The sequence below is a fragment of the Mesocricetus auratus genome, unplaced genomic scaffold, assembly GCF_017639785.1.
Source record: "Mesocricetus auratus isolate SY011 unplaced genomic scaffold, BCM_Maur_2.0 Super-Scaffold_100003, whole genome shotgun sequence".
Taxonomy (NCBI): Eukaryota; Metazoa; Chordata; class Mammalia; order Rodentia; family Cricetidae; genus Mesocricetus; species Mesocricetus auratus.
This window is the reverse complement of record NW_024429188.1, coordinates 50025165-50050882: the sequence shown is the minus strand read 5'-3', so window position 1 is coordinate 50050882 and position 25718 is coordinate 50025165. Positions and strand designations below refer to the sequence as shown.

Below are 25718 nucleotides of genomic sequence, written 5' to 3'. Positions count from 1 at the left end.
CTTAGTTGGAAAAGTGGCCAAGTTGAAGTTTACAGGGTCCCGCCATTTCTCAGACTGCCAACAGCAGGAGGAAATGCCGGGGAAACCTGCCGAGTCATGTCCACCAATGATATGATAAAGTGCCTGGCGGACTTTGAAGGATTCCATGGCAGGTGAGGGACAAATGTGCCAGGCAGACAGAGCTTAGTGAGATGTTTTTATTTGAAAGGGGAGGGGAGGGGAAAGGAAAGACAGGAAAAGTCCTGGGTGCCCCAGGGCAACAGCAGGAGAGAGAGCAGGAAAAGAGATAAGTGGGTAGGGGTCTGTCTTTTACGGGAGTCCTTTGTATCTGCGTGTAGACTAGTAGTCATGGAACCCTGGGCTGACCAGAGTACTGCCTGAGTGCATTCTGCCAGGTGACAGGGACAGGCCCGCATAATGCCTGAATCCTTCCATGCATGCATATACATACATATAGGTATACCACATACATATATACATACATACACACACACACACACACACACACATACACACACAAATATGCGTCAGGTATTTGGCCTTTAATAAACATGCATTAAACCTTGAATGTTGCTGTATAATTCCTTGAATTCTTTAGAAAATATACAGTTCATGTGTAAAAGTGAACTGCCTACCGGGATCACGAGTCAGAAAGCAAGTTTTGATTTGTTCCTATATAACTGCCTTTGTCCTTCCCCAGCATATTGGGCAGTCTATGTAGGAATGCCTCCCCTCCCAGGCTCAGTGAGCAACAGAGTACTGTTCTTCTTGCTAACGTCCTTCATAGCAGTTTCTCTTCTATACTACCTCTGTCATTATTTTTATTTTTATTATCTTTTTAATTTTGCTTTTTTAAACACAGTGTCTCACTTATTATGTGTATGAGTGTTTTGCACACATATGTATGTGTGCCATGTGCATGCCTGGTGCACAGGGAGGGTAAAAAGTATGTATCTGATCATTTGGAATTGGAGTTGCAGATGCCTGTGGGTGCTGTGCATCAAACCTTGAATACTTTGGAAGATTAGCCAGACCCCTTAACCACTGAGCCACCTGAGTTATTTGTTTTCTTTTGTGGTCCCATCTTGTTATTTGCCCAGGTTGTTTGTAAATGGCAAATGTTCCTGCTGTATCCAATCAGCTCTGTAAGTAATGGCTAGTGGAGGGCCACCACACTCATTTTTTGCTTTCATTTCTACGGCCTTCCTTCTAATTTATGCCTTTTTTTTTCATTTTTGTTTTTTGACACAGGGTTTCTCTGTGTGTGGCTCTGACTATGCTAAAACTTGTTCTGTGTACCAGGTTGGCCTCTGCCTGACCCTGCTTCCTGAGTAGTGGGATAAAAGGTGTTTGCTACCACTTCCCAGCCTTTTCAGGGTTTGTGGGTTTTGGAGAGTTTTTGTTGTTGTTGTCTGTTTTTTGTTTTTTTCCTGAGACTGTTTCTCAGCATAAAAACCCTGGCTTTCATGGACCTTGCTTTGTAGACCAGGTTGGCCTCAAACTCACAGATCCGAATGCCTGTGCCCCCGAAGTTATGAGCCACCACTGTCCTGCCTCTATTTCTTTAACTGGGGTGTGTGTGTGTGTGTGTGTGTGTGTGTGTGTGTGTGTGTGTGTGTGTGTGTGTGTGTGTGTGTTCCTAAGTACAAACTGCTCATGTGTATGTTTTCAGGACTGACAGTTTGGCTTAGATATTAAATGAATGTATCTTAACGTGGAAGACTTTAGCCCTGCTCTCAGCATCCCTTTACTTAGCTGCAGTTCTTTGTCTCGATTGATTGAGGCCTTGTGAATTTTCTTCTGCCTTCTTTTTCTTTCTCTTCCTTTTTTTTTTTTCTTTTGGAAAAGATTTCTTTTTATTTTATGTGTAAGAGTGTTTTGCCTGCATGTAGTATCTAAGACATGTATGCAGTACCTAACAAAGCCAGAAGATGGCCTTGGATATGCTAAACTGGAGTTACAGCTGATTAGCTGCCATGTAGGTCTCAACTGCTGAATTGTTTCTCCAGCCTTGAACCTACTTACTTAATCTTGAAATAAAAATGAGTTTTGTTTTGCTTTGTTTTTTGATTCTTGTTTGTTTTCTATTTTTCCAGACAGGGTTTCTCTGTAGCTTTGGAACCTGTCATAGAATTAGCTCTATAGACCAGGCTAGCCATGAACTCACAGAGAGCCTCATGATGCCTGTACCTCCCAAGCGCTGGGATTAAAGATGTGTCACGACCACCTGGCTGGTTTTTGTCTGAACCCACCCCTACTCCCTTGGTAATAGAAATTGAATCTACATCCTCATTCATGATAGGTAATTCTTACTTCTGAGATAATCCTATTCCTAGTCCTGTGTTCCTTTTTGTTTTTGAGATAGTCTCTCAGTAGTGTCCCTAAAGTCCCTACTTAACCTAGATTGACTCTGAATGCCCTGATGCTCCTATCTCTTCCATCTTCTGAGTCCTGAGACTATATTTGTCCTGTCCTTGACTTCAGCTGTATAGTTGAAGATGGTTTGAATTTTGGATACTCCCGCTTCCACTGCCTGAGTTATGTGGTACTGGTGATGAATTCCAGGGCCTTAGTGTGTGTTAGCCAAGCACTATACCAGTTGAGTTGCATCCCAAGCCATCTTCACTTACTTGTATAAATATGAAGTATTTTGAGAATTTGTATATTTGTATTTTCTTGATCAGCAGACATGTCAATCTTTGTATCATTCCAATTTTAATCTATGCAAGTGAACTGGACATTCTAATCTTTTTTAGTAAGTATATAAGAAACTCATGCTAAGTGTTTTCTATGTACTCTGATCTTCTTATTTTTTCTTTATTTTTGGTTTTTCAAACAGGCTGGTCTTTAACAGAGATCCGCCTGCCTCTCTCCCGAGTGCTGGGATTAAAGGCGTGCACCACCATTGGCCTACTACTCTCATCATTTTGCTCTTACAGCTTCATCATTTATTTTCTTACAGCCCTATAACAATCTTCAATAAAAAGAAAACAACACAGTGAGGAACTATGTTACAGGCACTGTGAGATGCCTCTGAATCAGTCCAATAGGATAACGGTTTAGATGAGGTTTTGCCCTGATTAGTATTCTTTTTCAGATAAGTGCTGAACCACTGAGCGATATTTCCACCCCTACCTGCCTTATTATTTTGACAATAATACCTGATGGGAACAGTTTAAGGGAGGAAGGATCTTGATTTTTTTTTCATTTATTTTTGTGTGAACATGTACATTCCATGGTTTATATGTGGAGTTGGAAATTGGTTCTCTTCTTCTACCATATAAGTTCCGAGGATGGGAGTTTAATGCTTAGCATTGAAAGCAAGTACTTTTATGCACTGAGGCATCTTGCGAGTCCATGGAAGGATTTGTTTGACTTACAGTTTCAGAAAATAAAGTCCATCATAGTGGGGATGGGTTGATGCTTCGTCTACTGCTGTGCCAACCTTTGGCTACTATTTTTTGCATCTTGAAGCAGAAAATCAAGAAATAGTAAGTCTGGACTATTTCCCTCCAAGATTTTCTTCCACTCTCCCACTTCTCCCAGCTAGGACACTGCTACTACCACCAAATCACCCCTGGCTGGGTACCCAGTATTCAAACACATCAGCCAGTGGGGGACATTTTATTATACATACTTTTTTCTTTGGTTATAGCACTGTCCTAATAGTTAAGTTAGGAACATTGTCTTTGATTTACTATGCCAATCCTCACATTTGACTATTTCAGATTTCTGAGGAGTTAATGCTTCCCTGAATATCTCAGGAGCCGTGGACAAAGGAACAGGTATCTCACTCTGTTAGGTAAGTGATTATTGACTGTGGGAGAAACATTTTGCTGGTGTAGTGACTCATGCCTGTAATGCCACCACAGGGGAGGCTGAGCCAGGAGGATCCAGGCAGGACTGCATAGTTACACTCATCCACCCCCCCCAAAGGAAGGAAGGGGGGAGGAAAGAAAAAAATAACCACTCTTTTTCCCTTTGGCTATTTTGTAGTATTTGTTGTATTCAATAGTGTTCAGCAGAAAAAGGACAACTTTCAAGAGTGTATTTTTTCCTTCTCTCTTACTGAGGCAGTTTCTTTTGTTTGGGCTATTTTCTTGTCCTCAGTTTTGCTCCTGTGCACTCCTGCCTAGTTTTTCTGGCAGCTTCAGGGCAGTTTTACTGTCCACTTTCCATCTCACTTTCAGGGGCTGGTGTTAGAGATAGGTCCAGTCAAATCCATCATTTTACATGACTAGTAAGTAGTGGCTTTACCCACTGAGCCATCTCTCTCGTCCTCCTTTACTTTTGCCGTGCAAGGAATGGAGCCCATGGTCTCAAATATGTTAGATAATTTGAGTTTCTTTTGTTTGGTTAGTTGGTTTCATTTTTTCAAGACAGATTTTCTCTGTGTAGCCCTGGCTGTCCTAGCGCTGTCTGTAGACCAGACTTTATTATTTTGACATGGGATGGAAAATAGCTTGGGAGACAATAAATTAGTTTGATTTGATTCATGTTTTTCATACAAAGTATCTTAGCCTAGGGCCTCTGGGGTCTGAGTATGTATTCCATGCTGGCCACAAACTCATGGCAATTCTCTTGTCTTAGTCTCCTAAAGGCTGGGATTAAGGCTTGATCCACTAGGCTTAGCCCCATTTTGAAATTTATTTTCTCATGTTTCAGATATTTTGTCTGACCTACCCTACAAATGGAGCTATTTCAAGTATCATTTTTCTTTTGGCTATTTTTTTGGCTTTTTTTTTTTAAGATTTATTTATTACATATACAGTGTTCTGTCTGCACTCCAGAAGAGGGCACCAGATCTCATTATAGATGGTTGTGAGCCACCATGTGGTTGCTGGGAATTGAACTCAGGACCTCTGGAAGAGCAGCCAGTGCTCTTAAACTCTGAGCCATCTCTCCAGCCCAATCAACTATCATTTTTCTTTGTGACTTATAACCTGTATATTTAGTGTTTTTGTTTGCTTGTTTTCCTTTTTTAATTAAGAAAATGTTTTGCTACATACTGCAGTCCAACCTCAAATTAACAATCCTCCTGCCTTATCCTTCCAGGTACTAGGATTACAGGTATGTGACGCTAATAATATGCCTAATTTCCTGTAGTTTATAATTTAGAATCCATTTATTTTTATAATTTTTGATGTTGCTTTGAAATTTTTAAATGTTATTTTAATTGTTTTGGAATTTTATATATTTTGAACCTATTCACCTATTCACTTTCCTACCCCAAGAAACAGGATCTTACATAGACCATGCTGGCCTTAAACTCACTGTGTAGCCTAGGATGACCTTGAACTTCTCATTCCTACTTCTACATTAAAGGCCAGGCCACCATTTTTTTAAAGTGGTTCTGGGGATGTAACACCGTGACTCATATGTACAAGGCAAGCACACACCAACAGCTATATCCCTAGCCTTCATATATATTTATACTCTTTTAACATTTTATTTTGAGATGAGATCTCAAAATGGGTTGCCCAGATTATTATTAAACTCATTGTACAAGCTATTATTAAACTCACTCTACTATAACCCAGGCAGTCTTTGAATTTGTGATCCTCCTAATTTAACCCCCACCGCCATGACAGGAATTATAAATTTGTGCCATGTTTTGTGTCTTATTTCTGGTATGTGGTAAATAATGTTCTTATTTATTATTATTATTATTATTATTATTATTATTATTATTATTTGGTTTGGTTTTTTGAGACAGAGTGTCTCTGAATCCCTGGCTGTCCTGAAACTTACTCTGGGATTAAAGGCATGTGCCCCCACTGCCCAGCTTCATTTTCCTTTTTAAAAAGTTTATTTAATATGTATTAGTGGTTTGCCTACATATATGTGTGCACATCTCATGTGTGTCTGGTACATGTGGAAGGCAGAAGAAGGCATTGGATTTCTTAGAACTGGAGCTATATATGGTTGTATACCTTCTTCCTGTGGGTGCTGGGAATTTACTCAAGTCCTTTGCAAGAACTGATTACTAGCGCTGTTGCCTTCTGAGCTCTCTCCAGCCCCCATTTTCTTAATGTCTAGCTTTCAGGGCTAGGAGGTGCACTTACAGGTAGGTACCTGTGAGGATTTCAGTAGTACTGAGTTTCAGAATCTCCTTCCAGTGTTGTGCTTCTAACATAATGTACTATTCTCCCAGTTCTTCTTTCTCTGATTGTGTGCTCAGCTTTGCAAAGTTTTCATATTGGGTATGATAATACTTTCATTTTTCTGAGCTATATGGGTTCTGCTGTTGGTGCATGAAAACATATAGGCAAAACATAACCACGTGAACTGTATTTGTGTGGGGGCTGCCATTTGCCAATGCCCGTTTTATTACTTTTTTCTCTTATAACTTCTGTATTTGTTTTTAACGGTCATGACTCATTTATGTTTTCAATGATCATGACTCTAATCTTCTGCTATAACTTTTAAAGATTCATTTATTTTCTATGACTGTTTTGCCTGCATGTATGTAAGAGTATCACGTGGGTAGTGCCCAGAGAATGTCAGAAGTGGGGTGTTAGACACTTAGAACTGGAGTCCTTTGTAAGAACAGAAAGTGCTCCTAACTGATAAGGCATCTCTCCAGCCCCTCCTTTGTAAAATGTTGAAGGTTTTTTGCTTGTTTGTTTTGTTTAATTGTTTGTTTTCTTTTCTGAGGCTCTGGTTCTTTAGCTGAGGCCTAGAACTCACTGAGTAGTTCAGGTGGACTCCAAACTATTGTGAGTGTTCAGACTCAACCAGGATTAGAGGTGTTACCATGCTCAACTAGGATGCTTTTATCTACTCCGTTTTTTCCCTCCAGTTTTTTGCTGATGACCTGTTTCCATATCACAGGTTTTTTCATTTCAGCGAACACAGGTATTAATTAGCGAACTCCACTACTTCCTGTGTCATTAGTATCATGTGATATGCTGTATAAGGGATTCATTACTTCTGTATAATTCTAAGTAGCTACATTCCTTTGGCCCTAGTTTGCTTACTCTTACAGTGATTAACACTGACCAAAAAAAAAAAAAAAAAGAAAGAAAGAAAAATAAGAACTTGTCATAGACTGAAGTCAAGGCAGGAACCTGGAGGTAGGAAACGAAGAGATCATGGAAGAATGCTAACTGGCTTGTTCCCCTGCTTTTCTCAGCCATCTTTCTGATACAGCCCAGGCTCACCTCCTTAGAAATGGCCTCCTTATAATGGGGTAGCGCCTTCTGCATCGCTCAGCAATCACGAAATTTCCCTCAGATACGGCCACAGGCCTATCTAATGGCGACAATTCCTCAATTAATGTTCCATCTGTCCAGGAGTGATTAAAAATTGAAATTAGCTATCACCATTTGAAAGGGTATTTCTCTCAATCCGCATTTCATCGTAAGAACAGTCTTAAGTGCCTAAAAGTTGTGCCTCGTGTAGGATCATGACTGTGTCTGGTTCTCTGTACATGTCACCCTGCTTCTACTGCAGACAAGTGCTCTCATACCTTCTCTTTAACCTCCAATCTCCTTAAGACTTTCCCTTCACTTCTAACTTGAGCTTTTGTTATCTGTGGACATGGCCTTCTTGCTACCTTCACCTTTCTCTGTATACACTGTGCTTTAGCTCTTATTGCTCTTCAGTTGTTCAATTTGATTTCTCATGGGTTGTGGTGTCTCCTGAGACTAGGTGTCACAGTTCCTATTTCTCAGGTCTAGGACCTTTTCAACTATTGTTTGTTATACGTGAATATCTTTTCTCCCTATGTATAAATCAAAATTGCTTCATTCTAAAATAGTTCAGTTTATGTAAGTCTAACCTATGTTATTTAATTGTTTTAAAACTTGAAAGGCGCTGGGCTGTGGTGGCGCACGCCTTTAATCCCAGCACTCGGGAGGCAGAGGCAGGCAGATCGCTATGAGTTCGAGGCCGGGCTGGACCGACAGCCTCAAACAATACAGAGAAACCCTGTCTCGTAAAAAACAAAAGAAAACAAAAAAAAAAACCCTTGAAAGGCAACCCAGTCTTGTAGTGGTATCATGTGGCTGTCTTTGGACCTCACAGTCTCATAGATAACTCTGCAACCCTGTTCTCCCAGCATTTTCTTGCTTTCTCCTGCTGACTGACTTCCTTATCCTGTTTACCCTACTGCAGATGAATAGTTTCTGCTTATGCTCTTGAGTCATCTCTTTTCAAATTGGTTCATAACTTTATCTTTACTCTGTCATGATTCTTCCATGGAGTGTAGTATTTTTTTTAATGTTTCCATTACTCCATTAGCTGACTTTTGTTTCTTTGTTTTTTTGTCTATTGTTTTGAGACATAGCATCCTGTAACACAAGTTGCCATCAAAGTTGCTATTGTACATAAGGCTACCCTTCCAATCCGGTGCCTGGTGTCTCTGCCTCCCAAATATGAGATTATAAGTATATACCACCATACCTAACTTGTGTATTTATTCATTAAGTGGTGCTAGGGATTGAACCTAGAGTTTCACACATGCTAGACAATTGTTCTACCACTGAGCTATATTCCAAACCTTTTTTCCCCCCACAATTTTAAATTTATATAGAAGTTTGGCATTTTGCCCTTGTTTGTGGAAAACCTTCATATCATGACAAACCTTAGACTGTTGACCAACTTATGGTACATGTCCTAATGTCCTTGAATCTGACCCTTTTGGAGGGCACTATCTGACCAGTTGTGAGTTTGGAGTATACATAGTTAGGCACAAGAATGCTTTCTTAGCCACACTTGTTTGATTGTTTTTTCAAGTTTCCTTAGAATTTGGGCATGGGTATGAGTGATACTGTTTATTTAGTTCTAAACTGATATAAATTTGATTAGATGGGTTTAAAACTTCTTGTGCAGAAATTTCCAAGTCTCTCAAAGACTCTAGAGAGCATAAATTGTGTTTTATTTTGCTTTGTTTTAGATAGGGTTCGACCAGGCTAGCCTAACACTAATCTATAGCCCTAGACGTCCTTAGTCTCCTTCGTGCTGGGATGCTGGCATTACACATATGTGACTGGACAAGACAGTAAAAAGATTCCTCCATCTTGTATTCCTGCTGAGGCCATTCCAGGTTTAAATAGAATTTGATTTCCGTGATGGAGAGCCCCATGGAAAACTGCTCAACTGTATTCTAGAAACCCAAGGTCAGGATGTCCTAGCTAACTTATCTTACCTTCGGTTTAAACTGCCTGCCCGCCCATTCAGGACCCCCTCCAGGTGTCTGCTTATCTTAGTGACTGTTCATCTGCACATGCCTATGCAGGACCCCCTCCCGGTATCTGCTTATCTTAGCTTCTGTTAAACTGCCTGCAGGGTTCAGGACCCCCTCCAGGTGTCTGCTTATCTTAGTGTCTGTTCATCTGCCGCATGCCTATGCAGGACCCCCTCCTGGTATCTGCTTATCTTAGCTTCTTTTAAACTGCCTGCCGGTTCAGGATCCCCTCCAGGTAACTGTTTATCTTAATGACTGTTAAACTGCATGACTGCCGGACCCCTCCTGGTAACTGCTTATCTTTGTAACTATTAAACTATGCATTCCTATGCAGGATCCCCTCCAGGTAACTGCTTATCTTAATGACTGCTTTGTGACCTCTCCCCTGTAGCTGCCCACTGAGATGTGGATTTTGCTTTCAATAACCTTGTGCTGTGAACACTGGGGGCTATTATTGGGTGCCCAAATACTTGAGTTTAGTTCCATTATCCTGGAATAAAGAATTTCAATTAATCACAAACTGTCTGAGTGGTCATCTCGGGTGGGATACTGGTAATGCATGTTCACCCAGTTTGCTTACTCTTCTCCTTTCTCTTCCTCCTTCCTTCCATGGTAAAAGCTAGGGTTTTTGTTCCATGTTCTTTAGGACTATGAGAAAACGAGTCTAAATTGAACTGGTATAGCACTTGCTCAGTATCTGCTTATTGCGTATACTGTGTTCTGCCTGCATGTATGCATGCACACCAGAAGAGGGCACCAGATCTCACTACAGATGGTTGTGAGCCACCGTGCTTCTGGGAACTGAACTCAGGAGCTCTGGAAGTGTGGCCAGTGCTCTTAACTTCTGAACCATCTATTTCTTCAGCCACAAGAGGCTCTTTTTTTCTTTTTCCTCCTTTTCTTCTTTGCTTTCCATCTTTGTTTTCTCTTTCTAAGGCCTCGCCTCTCTCTATATCCTTGTCTGCCCTGAAAATCACAGCGAAACTTCTGCTGGCCTCCACCTCTCAGTCATTCTGTCTGTGCCTTCTGGGTGCTGGGATTATAGATGTGTGCCACTATGCACACCTTAGTAAGTAAGACTTCCAAAATTTCAGAAAAAAGATGATTCTCTAGAACTTCCTAATCAATTCTTTAAACTATGTTCCCAATGAGAGGTTATCCCACCTTGTTTTACTTTATTTCTTCTTTTACGCCATCTCCCACGCTGGTCTGAAACTCAGGAGAAGCCACCTGCCTCTGCGTCCTGAATGGGATTTACAGACATGAACCATTATGAGCTTCGTTTTCCTTCTTTCTATTGATTCTTCGATAAAACCTCTCTGCTGAGCTCAGCTAATGATAGCTCTTGGCAGTCCCGCCATAGAGAGGTAATAGTGACTAGGATAACATGCAGTCACAGGTATATTGGTAACTGAATCTGGTAATGCCACTTAGGGATGCAAGATTGGTCCCAACTGAGTATTGGGAGTATATGTTCCTGCTGCCCTATGCTGCTCATGTAGCGCACTCAGCTACCCCATCTCTCTGCTTAATGTTTCTATTGTATGCCTCTTACTAGGTTCCAGCTTTCCCATCCAGGTCTGATTTTCTCTAGTTAATATTTTTGGCTAGCTTTCCTATTGCTTCTTTCTCATGTTTTGCCTTCTTATGCTTTCTAGTTAGTTTAGGCCCACATGGCTTGCAATGCATCTTTCTCCTCCTTTAAATTGCCCTGTTCAATTTACCTTGGTTTACCTGATGATGACTCTGCTTATTTCATACGGTTTCGATTGTGCAGTTAAAAACTGACTTCTCCCATCCTCTGTTTCAGGGGTTTCAGTTGCAAATGCCCTCAGGATCCAGATGGGGGTACATGTGTGAGATGGTTTCTGGTATTCACACCCTTCCCTTTCCTTGAAACACTGCTTGTTTTTCCTTTGTTGTCCTTTAATTTATCATAGCGTTTACTCAATGCCAAGGGATAAGTGATTCTAAGAGGATGGGACAGTGTTTGAGATCCTGACCAACCTAATGTGCCAAATGCATCTAAAGGGAAGGGCTAGACTAGTACTGGTACTATTGAATTGTCTGGAAATGCCAACCTAGGATTGCCAGAATTTCTTGCTCTCCTCAAGGAAACTTGGGGTAGCTTTAAAGTATATTTTTGTTGTGTTTTTTTTAGTGCTTAAAGAGTATGTTTATAAATGCTTTAATAATCTTACAGTTTCTGCTTCTTTGTAATTGTATTATTGTCAAGTTACTGCATTCTTATGTTACAAAATAAGGGTATGTAGAACAATTTGTGTTCAATTTAGCTTGAGGCCTGGCAGGTTACTATGGGCAGAGTTCAGAACTGGACCACAATTTTGGTATTCTAGAATGAAATAATCTAGGAAAGATTATATCATTATTTGTACATAAAACAGGAAAACAGTAGTCCTCATTTGGTAACTAAGAATAAATATTGTTGTACATTTTGTTTGTCCTACCTGTATGTTTGTGTGTCTTTGGTTTGTTTTCCTTACTGTGGTTAAACTACTTTGCTAGATACTGAATATAATGACATGAACATACTAATATTCCCTGTAGACCTTAGCAATATAATATTTCTTTAAAATTATGTGAACATCTAAAAATGAACATTTTTGGGCTGCAGAGATAGTTTCATGATTAAGAGTGCATACTATTCTTACAGGGGACCTGAGTAGTTTGGTCCCAGCACCCATATGGGGTGTTTCACAACTGGCTATCACTTCAGTTCCATAGGATTCAATACCTTTGGGGTCCATAGCTCCCTGTACTCACATACACATGTGTGCCTATTCCCCCCACCACCCACATATGCATAATTACAATAAAAACATTAAGACTTTTTTTGGCTGAAAATCTAAGTTGAGAGGGTAACTAATGTAACCCACACTGGTCTTGAATTTACTGTGTCATCAAGATGGCTCTGAACTCCTGATCCTCCTTCGTGTTCCTCCCAAGTTCTGGGATTATATCCATTTGACATGCCAGGCAAAATCTAGGGTTTTTGTTTTGTTTTGTTTTTGTTTTGCTTATTAACGTTCTTCCAAAATATTATAAAGTATGTCTAAATTTCTATGGCGAAGAATTGAGCTTCAACTACTAGGGTACTTGCCCACTAACTGAAGCCCTGGGTTTGAACTAGCACAATATGGGGTCGGAAGACGGTGAAGCAAGCAAGAAAAGATATGTTATAAGAGCTTTTTCTGCTGAGGGGATTCCCTGGAGTCCCACTTAAAAAGGATGTTTTATGCTTATATTGTGTGCTAAGCAGTTTTACTTTTTCATGTTACTTACCCAGCTGCTTAAGGCTTTTAAATTTTTCTATGGTGTGTATGGTATGTGATCATGTATTTGTGTTTCTCTGTGTGAGTCTGTTTATTGATATTAGTTATCTTCCTCAGGTTCTTACTGCCTTATAATTGAAGCACAGTCTCTCAGTGAACCCAGAAACCTGTCACTTTGCGTGGAACAGTGAGGGGCTTGCCAATCCTGTTCCCCATGTACCATCTCTGCACAGGGACAATGGAAAAGCTTGGCTAAGATGATGGCTCCTTGGATGGCAGTGGCTATCTCGTTGGAGCAGCATGACCATTGTAGGCCCCAATATTAACAAATGGCTTGAACCTGGTCCGCTGGCCAACCTGAGTTCTGCTTCTGGACTATTATGATATTTAGAACCTTATCCTTTAGGAATGCACCCAGGAAAATGTCAGTAATCTCTGATTACTTAACGGGCAGGGAGAACAGGCAGATTGAGTCCAGGGACTTGATCTTCATGTCCTTAACTAGGTGGTGGCCTAGCTTGGTGACAGCGATCCACTCCCTGTCTTGGGCTTCGCCTCCACGAGTCCCCGGCACACTACTGCCAACCCCTGATACTACTGCTCCTGAAGCCTGCACCGAAGCAGCCACAGCTCTGCTTCTCGGGCCCACCCCCCCCCCCCTGCGCCGCCCCGCCGCGCTCCCCCCACCCCCACCCCCGCACCAGCCAAGTCCAATCAGTAGGGGAAAATGGACCTATTTACAGTTTGGCCAAACCCGGGAGAGAAAACTCTTTCTTTCTCGCCCTCTTTTCTGTAGTAGTGACACAGTTTTATGGAAAAAATAAAATATAAAAGAAGAGGCTAGGGACATAGCTCGGGGATAAAAGCTATGGGTCGGCGACGGTTCCAAGCACTGCATATGCATGCTTTGTAGTACCAGCATTCAGTCAGATGGGGTTTAATGCCAGCCTAGTTTACTTAGGGAGGACAACAATTAATATCTGAGTTCCTATCTCAAAAACACCCCCCGTCAAAAAAAATGAAAGGAGAAAACAAAAATTCTAGGATATACATATGTTGATTTAAATTTTGTCAACTGTGAGACCCCCTTCCTAGGAGGCCATTTAATCTTATCTAACAACAAGTACTTCAGTTTTTCTTTCCCCCAGCATGAGATTCCTGGGGAAATTTAAATTCTTTTGGGGTTGTTAATAGTTTCACAGTTCAAAGGAGCCGTGTAGCTATCTTTAGATATGTGCATAACTGTGTTCCTTCCCATGCGCTGACCTTCTGATTCCACTGGGTTGCTTTGAATTTCTTATCAAGGCCTCATTGCTTAACAATCAATGTTGGGAGGACTGTTGATTCATTGTTTGAGTTGCTAGTTAAGGTGAGTTTTGTCATGGGGTGATCTAGCTCTCAGGACAAAGACCTGAGACAGACTTTGAGGCACCTTTCAGTGATCTGGCAGAGGGTATTAGAAAAGCTGACAATGAAATTCCTTAGTTTTATCTTTCTGCCTCTCACACTTGGAGATAAGATAGGTTAGGCGTCTCCGGTTTTAGATAGGCTTGGATGATTATCATCAGCCATCTATCTAATGCAAAAGGAAGAAAACAGAAACTAAAGGCAAAGTTTTAGGCTTCTCTCCTGGGTGACCTGGACCAAGGTGAACGAACATATGAGCCATTCCTTTTAGCAAAAGAAATTCTAAGTACTTGTTATCAAAAAACAATATATGATATTTCGATACATAGAATCAATATATTAAAAGGTATTATGATCCTTGGTAAATATAGACAGTCACATAAATACATTCACCTAATTCTGCCTCCCGAGTGCTAGGATTAAAGGCATGCACCACCACCGCCCGGCGCATCGTTTACTTCCAGGGCACTATCTAGACTCACTGGTTTATATTATTCTCTTCCTCATGTAATGTGTGTAATTGTATGTTAGGAGATTCTTGTGCACACTTATACAATACAATTCCTTATGTGTCTTCGTCTGTTTTAGGAGTATTCTTCTTCATAGTTCTTAATTTCCCTACTTCAACAGTTTAGTATAATCTTCTCCCAACTCCCCCCTCCTCTCTCGTACCTGAGTGATAGGTGAGATAACCTTAATTGTGAACCATCAAAAACCCAGCATTCATGTGTTCCTAGCTTATTGATTGGATTAATTGTTCTTTGATATTTGTTTCGTCATTTGTAGACCAGGCTGGCCTCGAACTCACAGAGATCCGCCTGCCTCTGCCTCCCGAGTGCTGGGATTAAAGGCGTGCGCCACCTACATTTACTTTTTGTGTGTCTGTGTTACATAGAGGTTAGAGGATAAATTAGTGGGTCAGTTCTTTTCACCATGTGGATTCTACAGATCAAACTTGGCAGCTCGTGCATTTGCCCAGTGAACAATCTTACCAGCTCACCTTACTTATTTAAATAATATGAAAATTCCCCTACTCTCGAGGCCAGCCTGGTCTACAGAGGGAGCTCCAGGACAATCTCCAAAGCAATACAGAGAAACCCTGTCTCGAAAAACCAAAAAGAAAGAAAAGCCCCTTACTCGTGAGTTCAGTATACCTGTCCAGCCTGGTGCTACAGGTGTCATGAGCATGAAATCCTAACCTTGTTTTTGCTAGATCATCTCCCAAGTTTCCCTTGTCAAGAAACTAGAGAAGGGCCGGGCGTTGGTGGCGCACGCCTTTAATCCCAGCACTCGGGAGGCAGAGGCAGGCGGATCTCTGTGAGTTCGAGACCAGCCTGGACTACCAAGTGAGTTCCAGTACAGCCTCCAAAGCCACAGAGAAACCCTGTCTCGAAAAACCAAAAAAAAAAAAAAAAAAAAAAGAAACTAGAGAAGGACTCTTTGTCATAGCTGTAGTTTTCACTCATTTCTGTGAGGTGAGAACCAAGAATTGTTCATTAAAATGCTATTATCTGTGTTTCCCTTTTAAATTAATGAAGTAGTATGTATTCTGAATGACAGGTTCGAGCTTGGATTTGAAAGTAGTTTAACATTCTCTGTGGACAAGATAGTTTGATAGTTTTATTTCCAAAAAGGAGCTTGTGGACATTATTAACCTTAAGGTTGTTAATGAAAAGATTTGTAATGAAAGATACGTCTCTTGATATTGGGAGGAATGAGCCTGAATATAGTAGTGTCCTTGTCTTCCATGTACTCACATAAAGTTTGTGATAATACCAAGAAAGGTGGATTATTGATGACTGGAGTGAATTGTATTCCTCACATAATATTCAGTTATGTCTGTTTTCAAAGGGCTCAGTGTAAAAGAGGAAACCAAGATTACTAGTAACTAAGGAGTTTATTATTTGAGTTATTAATGCCATAGAAAGATGAACATAATAACAGTAGCCTGTTGAGCAGCTTCCCCAAGGATTTTTGAGAAATGTTTGGTCCCAATACCACAGGTAGACATGACCGTGTCTCTGAAGAGAATGTGAACTGTTAGCACATAGTAAGGAGGTTCTTTTTACCTATTTTTGAAGATGGTGTCAGCACTTCCACATGAGATATCCTGGAACTAGCATATTTTCCAGCTTAGGGCTAACAAAATATGTCCTAGTAGGATGCCTGGCAGTACCTGTATTAGGAGCCTTGAACAGAGGGGAACTACTTCGTAGAAAGTTCAATAGTATAAATAAATAATTTCCCCCTGTATTTTAGAGTGTGGGTAGAATTTCTGTATTTATTTTTCCACTTGTCTACCTTTGTAATGTCCAAGTTCCCTTTGTCTTCATTGTTCTTTGCCTTGAAATAAATATCATAACTTAGAAGGACATAGTTATAGTATATTCTCTTCTAGGTCTCATGTTTATTCTACCTCTAAGATGTTCCAATTGAAGTGCTTGAAATTATACCAAAAAAGCAATCAGAATTGTACAGTAATATGTGCAATTTGACCAAAGCCATGTAAGTAGCCAGCAGTAGTAGGTCACTGTATCACAAGTGCAAATTAATCCTTAAAGTTTTGGGATTCCTGACAGTCACTGACTATCTTCTAAGAATGTGCTATCTAGGCTAGTTCAGATACAATTCTGCCTGATATGCAGTATCCCCGCCCTTTTGGAACCATCCGTTTACCTCCTGGTCAAATGATAAACTCAAGGCCTTTTTATCATAATCAAATGATCAATTAAGTAGACATTAGTATTAACACAAAACAAGAGCATGCTTGGCCCTATCTGGCTACTTCCTGCTGGTGGAAGGATTGTCATACCAAGTGTTTTGGAGGATCTAGAATGATAAAGGAAGACCTGCCCTCTACACAAGCATCCATGTAGATATGTGCAAAAACACATACACACCCAAAAGAATATTTTGTTTCTCATTTCCGTGTATTCATTAGGTTACTGTAAGAGTTTCTGATGTATTCTGTACAAGTATTGCCTACCTAGTCCAGCAAGTTGTGTATATTACCCAGTGTTAATATACTAAGTTGGGTTTTTTTGTTTGTTTGTTTGTTTTTTTGTTTGTTTCTTTGATCAAAAACAGGCATGTTCTTTCTCTGAGGGATTTGATTTTATTGTATTTTCAGACCATTTCACTTAATAGTCCATTGTTTCTAGAGAAACATGTGATGTTTCCAAATTTGATTTCAATGAGTTTATTGAGGGAGACAGAAAGACATAAATTTGCTACTGAAAAATATGAACTTGTCGGGCATTGGTTGCACATGCTTTTAATCCCAGCTCTAGGGAGGTAGAGGCAGGCCGATCTCTGTGAGTTCAAGGAGGCCAGCCTGGTCTATGGGGCGAGTTCCAGAACAGCCTCCAAAAACGATACAAAGAAATCGTTTCGAAAAACCAAAAAAAAAAAAATTAAAAGACAGGAAGTTGTGGAGTAAGCCTTTAATCGTAGCCCTCAGAAGGCAGAGGCAGGAGTCCAAGGCCAGTGTAGTCTACAGAGGGCATACCAGGATAGCCCTGCAGAGAAACCGTATCTTGAAATAACAAAAGCAAACAGGCAAACAAAAAAATGCAACACAATCCTAAAAATAGCCAGCTGGACTTTCAAATTGCGAGTCCCGGGCAGAACATACTCAAACAATGAGAAATTTGAAACTAGTAGTTGAGTTTCCACTGAGGTTTGTTTCCATTCCTAAGGTTGTTTCTACTGCAAACACCCAACCAACATCCCGCTCCCTGCCCCCAGTCAGGGTGATTTGGCTGTGGCATTTCTTGCCCCATTTTGCGCCGAATTGATCTGGCTGGTTGGGGAGGTATCTCTGTGGGCCATTACCGCTCTTATATGCATCCTTCCCGAAGCTGCGCGGTCGCGATCGGTCAAAGAGGACTACCTTGACCGAATAGCGGAGGATCGTACCGGTCTTCGGTCAAGGTTATATACCTAGTAGCTGTGGATCAGAATTACCGCGTTTCCACTAGAACCTCTGATTAAGCTTTTAAGGTCCACTGCAGATTCTCTTCTGAGATAAACAATATTAGCTGTTTTTAGAGGTTCAATGATTTTAATTTTGTCTTTTATTGTTAAGAAAATTAGGGGGATAGTCCATCAAGAGGCCTTGTAGAGCACTGTAAAGAGTCTTTCTTGCCGGCCAGTAGTGATGCATGCCTTTAATCGAAGCACTCGGGAGGCGGAGGCAGGCGGATCTCTGTGAGTTCGAGGACAGCCTGGTCTACAGAGCGAGTTCCAGGACAGCCTCCATAGCAACACAGAGAAAGCATGTCACGAAAAACCAAAAAAAAAAAGAGTCTTTGTCGCTCCAGCCAGCTCTCGAAGAGTAACCTTATCTTAGGATTGTTTTTTCAATTGTCTCTCATAACTTGAATGAATGTGTCTCTATTCTGTATTTTGCCACATGACTCGGTTACCTCTGTTCTCTACCTTCGTCCGTCCAAATTTTTCGGTCTCACCGGTGTCTCTCTTTACTGTCTGTCCTTCTATATCTGCCTGGCGATCCCACCTTTCTTACCGAGTCCTGTCTGTCCTCGCTAATCCCATCTTACTCGGCAAAGAAACTGCTTCACAATATAAATAACTATTCCACAACACTTTGAGACATACATACTTATTTCTGTAGCACCGGGCAGGGGGAACCACAACCCCTCTTCCCTTGCCTTTCTGATGTAAAGAACATATAGAATCGAGGCTGGTTTAAATGTAAGATTCTCCTAGTTCAGCTTCACCAGTGCTGGGAATACAAGAAAGTGGCATCGTAGGGACTTGTTTTTAGGTTATTATAAAGACTGATGTTCGTAACGATTTTCTTTTGTTGGCCTATGAATGAAAGTTTGTTCTTCTTTCTTTTTTTTTTTTTTTTTTTTTGGTTTTTCGAGACACGGTTTCTCTGTGGCTTTGGAGGCTGTCCTGGAACTCGCTCAGTAGACCAGGATGGCCTCGAACTCACAGAGATCCGCTTGTCTCTGCCTCCCGAGTGCTGGGATTAAAGGCGTGCGCCACCAACGCCTGGTGGAAGTTTCTTTTTCTTGAAGGTCCATCATTTCTCATGTTTTCATTCCTAGATTTTTTTTTTTAATCAAATGAGCTTGTTCATTTTCCATCAGTCCTGGTATGCTGGTTTAGTGGGTATCTTAGGGTTTGTTTGTTTGTTAGTTGAGACAGAGTTTCTCTGTATTGCCCTGACTGTCCTGGAACTCACTTTGTAGACCAGGCTGGCCTGAAACTCACTCCCAATTGCTAGGATGTGTGCCACGACAGCATGGCTTTTTTCCCCTCATTTATTCCCTGCTCTTATGACGTCTATTAAATTTGTTTTGTTTATTGACTATAATTTCCTTCTAAGACACCTTATAGTTATAAAAAACACTTGAGTAGTATTGTTTACTATATATTTGAGCATACCTTAACATTTCTGTTTTCACCAACAATTAATTATTGAGATAATTAATGTTGAAGCTTTTCTGTTTTAGTTTCTTTGAGTTGTGAATACATAATAGGATGCAGTCCTTTCCTATATCTAGAAGGTTTTCATTGATATTTTGAGTGCTCATGTTTCAGCCCCGGACCTTGCACAGACTAGGCACATGCTATATTTGCATACCCTAATCTTGAAAATCATCTTTACTCTATCTTCTTTGAAGGCTTCAGTGCATTGTGTCCCTTCTAGACATGTTCCATTTAATGATTGCTATTATCCCAGAGACCTTTCTTAGGTAACTAGTAATTAATGGCAAAGCATACTTTGTGCTCCCTCATCATAGACTTCAGGTTTAATTAGTAGAATTTGGTGAGATCGGGAGACTAGATTTTACAGGTGGAAAGTCAGCTCAGAAACCCTGGGTATCTGTGTTAATAGCTCATTGGAGGCTATTACTGTTGCTCCACGTAAGAGTACTTTCCTAGCATGCAAGTTGTCCAAGGATTAATACTTGTCACTGAAAAAAATTAAGGAGATTATTCAGTTCAGCCTGCATATTTTGTATTTACAGAAGCTGCCTGTAAACACTATAATCAATATTTTGTAAACATCCTTGATTGGTGTTATGGAAGGATCTCATGGGAGGTACATTCCCTTTATGTACTATGAATCTGAGAATCAAACCAGGCTTCACACATTATCATACAGTATCTACCTACTGTCAAATTTTTAAGGATAGAAGGTCTTGTGTTTTAACCTGAGAACACTGAGAAGAAATGGGTTTAAATTACAGGTGACTTTATTCATTGGGAAGGTGATATTTAGGGTCTTTTTTTTAGCCTCTCCCTGCCTTTGTCTCTTTCTCTCCCCTTCTCCTGCCTCTCAGACCGACTCCTCTGTCAGTCTCTTTGCAGTGCTGAACTAAATGTGTTTCTCTACAGTTTTAATTCATTAATGGCATTTTTTTGTAGCCTGAGTCAAGAATATTGCTTAATTCTTCCCTATGTCTTCAGTTGTTTTGCTCAGGTACTCGAAATTTTGAATCAGTCACAATTCCTGCCTTTCTGAGACATCAGTAAGAAAGATCAGCATGCACATAGATAATTATAGCAATTTGCTATATATACTCTTTAGGGAAGAGATATTCAAAGTGCTATGTTTTCCACAGGAAAAGTCATTTTAGTAAGTCTGAGGATGCCAGAAGTCCTGGTGAATGACGTCTATGCATTGAACCATAAAAGGGTGACTCATTAGTCATTTGGAGTTTGGGATGGGGTATCTATAGGGACAGTGAGATGGATAACTGGAGAGTTTTAGAAGCATTCAATAGGTAAGGGTTTTCTGTCAGGCATGGACTGGTAAATTGGGGGAAATAATTTATGACATTAGACTGTAAACGTTAAGAGTAGGGCTTTTGCTTGTGTATTGTGGAACTTGGAGTGTTTTGTTTTTGTTGTTGTTGGTTTTTTTTTTTTTTTTTTTTTTGGTTTTACGATACAGGGTTTCTCTGTATTGTTTTGGAGGCTGTCGGTCCAGCCTGGCCTCGAACTCACAGAGATCCGCCTGCCTCTACCTCCCGAGTGCTGGGATTAAAGGCATGCGCCACCAATGCCCGGCGGAACTTGGAGTTTTATTATGAATTTCCATACAGGGATGCTTCTGATGATTCTGGTGGTAGTGACAAATAGCCAAGGCAAAAATTGTGGGAGTTGATAAATAGGGTTAGCAAGTGGCAACTTATAGGAAAATTAGAGGAAGGAAGCAAGAAAAAGAGACCATAGCTTCCTCATCAAAAATACACACACACATACACACACACACACACACACACACACACACACACACACACACACTTCGTTCCATAGATGGATAGTGTTTTCTTTCTTTTCAACAGAATACAGTAAGTTCTTGGAAATAGCCATATAGCCATGTTGATTCTTGGTGCACTATTGAAATAGCAGCATAACTATATTCCTGGTCATTCTCATCTGCTCTACTTTCATTGTCAGTGTTTTTTCAGACTTGTATATTTGTTCTAAATAAAATGTGAAGGATGTTGAAGAAGTAAATAGTCTGTTATTGGCACCATTGCTTCACTTAGATACTTAAAATGTTCATTGTTTCACTTTCAAACAATAAATATATACAGTAATTTAAAATATCCAGCTTGACTTTCTCTTCTCAAAGCCTGGCATATAGTCATATGAATATAATCCCAGCATTGGAGCTGCTTACACAGGAAGACAATCTTGCCTAGAAGCCAGTCTGGGTTTCATAACATGACCTTGTCTCAAACAAACAAATACCATAAACATGTTTTCTACTAAAAAACTCTAGTATTGCCATTTAGGATTCAAATAATGGCTTTATGACCAGGGTAATTGTATTTAAGTACATGGCCTTTTTAAAGAAGGCCTATATTGATCACTTACTTGGAAGTACTTCAGAGGAACTTATCACAAAGGAAGCCCTGAACTGCACAGGAAAACCGAGATTCTAAGGTTTGGGCTTTGCTATTAGCTAACCTAACCTTAAACTGCTTCCTTAGTTGCTGATGTAGTTTTGTTTTTTGTTTTTTCCCCAGTAGTTAATTTTGCTTATAATATAATGCATTATTGAAATTTTTTATTCAAGTCTGTAGACTAGGCCAGGAATATAGATGAAGCTGTATCAGCTGTGGTTACTGTTAATAATGGTGTTGACAATGACAGGGATTAAAAGAAGACACATAAGAAACATTACAGTGGGGAAACTGTTTTTAGTGTCACACTAGTGTAAAACCGCATCAGATATTTTTTTCTGCTAGTCCATGTTAGAGACTAGACAATGCCCCTCAATCCATATTGATTAGTAACCTTTGTTCTAAGTTAAAACTGTGGAGAAGTTTCATTACACATGAATAAAGGTTTTTGTCACAGCAGAACTGAAATGTAGTTCTACCTGTTTAGTACCTATGTTATTTAATGCCTCTACCAAACACACCAAACCTTGGTTTCATCATACCATGCTTAATTTTCAGGGTTTCCATGAAGACATATGTAAAAGTGTATCAAAGGTACTTTATAAATTAAAGCTTTAATTGTTAGTTCTTGGGACACTCAACGTATGAGAGAAAGAAACAACAGCACACCTTGGTGCTCAGGAGGACTTCATGGATCCAGCAGCAACCTGGTGCTCCTCTGAAGAAATCCTACTCGGATGGATATAATACAACCTGCTAAGTGTTCTCTCGCACTTATCAGGTTGTATTATCATTGTCCGTGTCTATGGCTCTCGTCTGTCAGACTAAATCCTTAAGGGCAAGGACAGTGCCTTATTCATCTTTGTATTCCCAGTGCCTAATCTGGTGCACATTGTAGGCCTCATTAAATGTTTGTTGAATGAAAAAATGAATCATCAACAGATATTAATTGGGCGCCTGCTCTGTCATCTCCATGGGCTCAGCTTGTTCCGGCCAGTTGCCTACAGCATCCAAGGTCTCTTCGATGTACTTACTTCTGAAGCTTAATCCTGACTTCTCAGTCTTGGGATGAGCACCCTTCTGTGTAGTGTGGACTATTTTCAGTTGACTGTTTCTGTTTTATAATCTTTGCTGAGGGTGTAAACGGGAGAATAGTCTCTCCAGTGCCTTAAATGTTGTATTTAATAATGTGTTTTCTATGAAATTGCATTTATATGCCTGTGTTTTGGAATTGACTGCTTGTGGATGTTTGACAGTTGTTGTTGTTGTTATTTTAATTGCTGCCAATTACTCCCTAGGTTGGACCACAGTGATCATTGAGTAACAGCTTCATCATTCAATCTGGAGTCTGCTGTTATGGTTGGTATTCAGTTTTTCTTTTTCATATTTGTCCAGCTCTCCACATCCCTGTCTACCAAATACCAAGCTTGTATTTCCTTTTTCCTATGTTGTGTATGTAATGTCTTAATTCAGTGAGAAATGTCTGTTATCGGAAGGGACAACGAGAATACATGTTACCCGACCCCTTCAGGGTCCTACAGTGAGTCATATAATCACCTTTTTAATATGGGAGGAGACTGTTTGCAGACCTTGGAGAAAGATAATCTGAGAAGGCACATGGTAGAAGCATATTCGGATCAGGAACAGGTCTCTTAAGGCACAAATACTAGAGTATACAGTTGACAGTCAAGTATAGGGCACTAATCTAGCAAATATGGAAAAAAAAAATACTACTTTTTCTGTCATCTGTCATGAATAACAGTTGAGAAAAAGCATCCTAGGTCAGGAGTAGACTGTCTAAGAAGCATTAGTATGAGCAACATTTGTGTTTTTAACTTTTATTTCTTTTGGTTTGAAACAAGATCTGGTTGGTTAGTCCTGGCTGTCTGTAAATTCCTCACATATATTAAACAGACCCCAAACTTGGAGCAATCCTGCTTCTGCCTCTTAATTTTTAAGATTATGGGCATGGGCTACCAAACATGGAAAACTGAATTTTGAGTGCTGGGACCATAGGTCAGTGGTAGAGCATTTGTGTACTAAAACAAGACATGTATAGTTCAATTCCAAGGATGGGGAGGGATGCATACATTCATTAATTAGCTTCATGTGACCCCACCACCAATAAAAACCAGTCTTGGATCAGAAAATGTCCAATTTATTTGCTCAATGGTAGTGCCTCCCTTTGCTGTTGAAGACAGAAATGGCAATAAAAATTTAGGAGCTAAAACACACAAGAAAGTCTTATGAACTAACAGTACAAGCAGACTTTCTCCCATTTCTTTTTTGGACAGCCTGGTTTTCTGGCCAGTTTGTCCTAACACTACTTTCCTCCTGCCTCACCACCTGTTTGGTATCAGAGTTTCTCTCTGTGTTCCTGTCTGTCCTGGAACAGGTGTATACTGCCCTGCCTAGTTCAGATTTTTCTTTTGAATACTATTTCCTAAGTATATAATCCATGACTTTTGTTGTATTTTTCAACCTTCTCTATATTATAATGAAGATTCAATAATCACTGTTCTCATGACTATTCCTTCAGGGACCAGGGTTGCTTTGTATTTACCCCTCAGGTTAAGTTAGACAATGGTAAAAGAGGGAAAACAGCAACTGGGTTGCCCAAAGTTTATCATTCTTTTTCAGTTCACTAATGAAAGCTCATGTTCATTAGTCTGATGACACTCAACTGGTATCATTTTGGCAGCAGGAGAAGCTATACCTAAGAATAAACAACGGCCTCAGTAGTCCCTCTGTTTTGGCTTGGTCAATAGGTACTAGAATTGTTTAGACAAATAGTAGATATTAGGAGTCATGGTTAACGCTGTCATGGGGGGTGGGATAGCCTTAGATGTGGAAAGTATTATAACTTTCAAATACTTTCCCAGTTTATTCCCCAGACACTTTTGGGTCACCCTTTATATCTTACCCCCTTGATCTTGCCTCCTTTTTCTTGTCTTGTGTCCTAATACAGCTTTTGTTCTTAGTAACACCTCCCTCTCGTTCCCCACCCTGATTGAGTAATCTCTCTTCCTTTCCATGCTCAGAACTGGACCTGTGAAAAGCTGCATTGTGAATAAAAGCTCAATATGTATTGGGAGTAGACCCCATGTTGCTCTCTGGATGTACCAACAGGAGTGACACACAAAGCAGATAGAAAAAAGGGTTGTAATAGTGTCTAAATAACAAATGCTTGATATTTTTGGCAGATATTTTACCCTAAAATCTTTATTAAGGGGAGGCGTAACGTGGGATGTCTGATATTTGTGAGTGGAGTTAGAAGGCAACTGCTTGTTTCCCCTGTGAATAACGTGAGTGAGGAGAATGAAGTGAATGGGATCTCTCTCTGTGGCGCACCAAATGGAGTTTCATATCCCCATAGTTGTCACTTTTTAAATGTCACCGCTTTTATGGACTTTTCTAAGTATGCGTTTGGCATACAGCATGATTTCAGTTGAATCTGATACAGATGTTAAAAGACTCAAGTAAAGGATATAGCATCAGAAGTATTAATTAACTGAGTAAAAAAAGTAGAATGGGGGAACCGTGTCCAGTAGACAGGTTCCCAAACATCCTCAGAGCTGCCCTAGCCATGGAATGTCAAGCAGACATCTAATACTTGTCATTCTGAAATGTTGCTTTGCGTCAGGATTATAAAGTATTTTTTTTTCTTAAAAGTAGATTAGAGGAGGGAAACTCCCAGTTTTACATTATTCTGTGTGGATGTGAGGTTTCTTCCCACTATCGGCTCATCGGGCAAGTTGGACTTAAAGGTTTGATGGTCTCATTGATGTTGCTGCCATATCTATTTGGCAGGTGTTGCTCACCAATGGGGCCAGTACGTGAGGAGCAAGAGAACCAACACGAAGTGGACGACAGTGTGGCCTTTTGAGTGAAGACTATTGCAAGAACAGGTTGACTCAATTGGCCTGGACTTTT

At 40.2% G+C, this 25718-nt stretch overlaps 1 long non-coding RNA gene across 11 annotated transcripts in view; it reads left to right on the top strand.

Moving 5' to 3' along the window:
- LOC106022575 overlaps nt 1–25718 on the top strand; it is a 54585-nt gene that overhangs the window by 22528 nt on the left and 6339 nt on the right. For 10 of the 11 annotated variants that reach the window (XR_005876799.1, XR_005876793.1, XR_005876795.1 and 7 more), the window contains 3 exons: nt 3729–3802; nt 23084–23144; nt 25596–25693. This is a non-coding gene — a long non-coding RNA (uncharacterized LOC106022575). Of the gene's footprint in view, nt 1–3728; nt 3803–5055; nt 5071–23083; nt 23145–25595; nt 25694–25718 lie in introns of all 11 variants that reach the window. The other variant, XR_005876802.1, reaches the window with a different exon arrangement.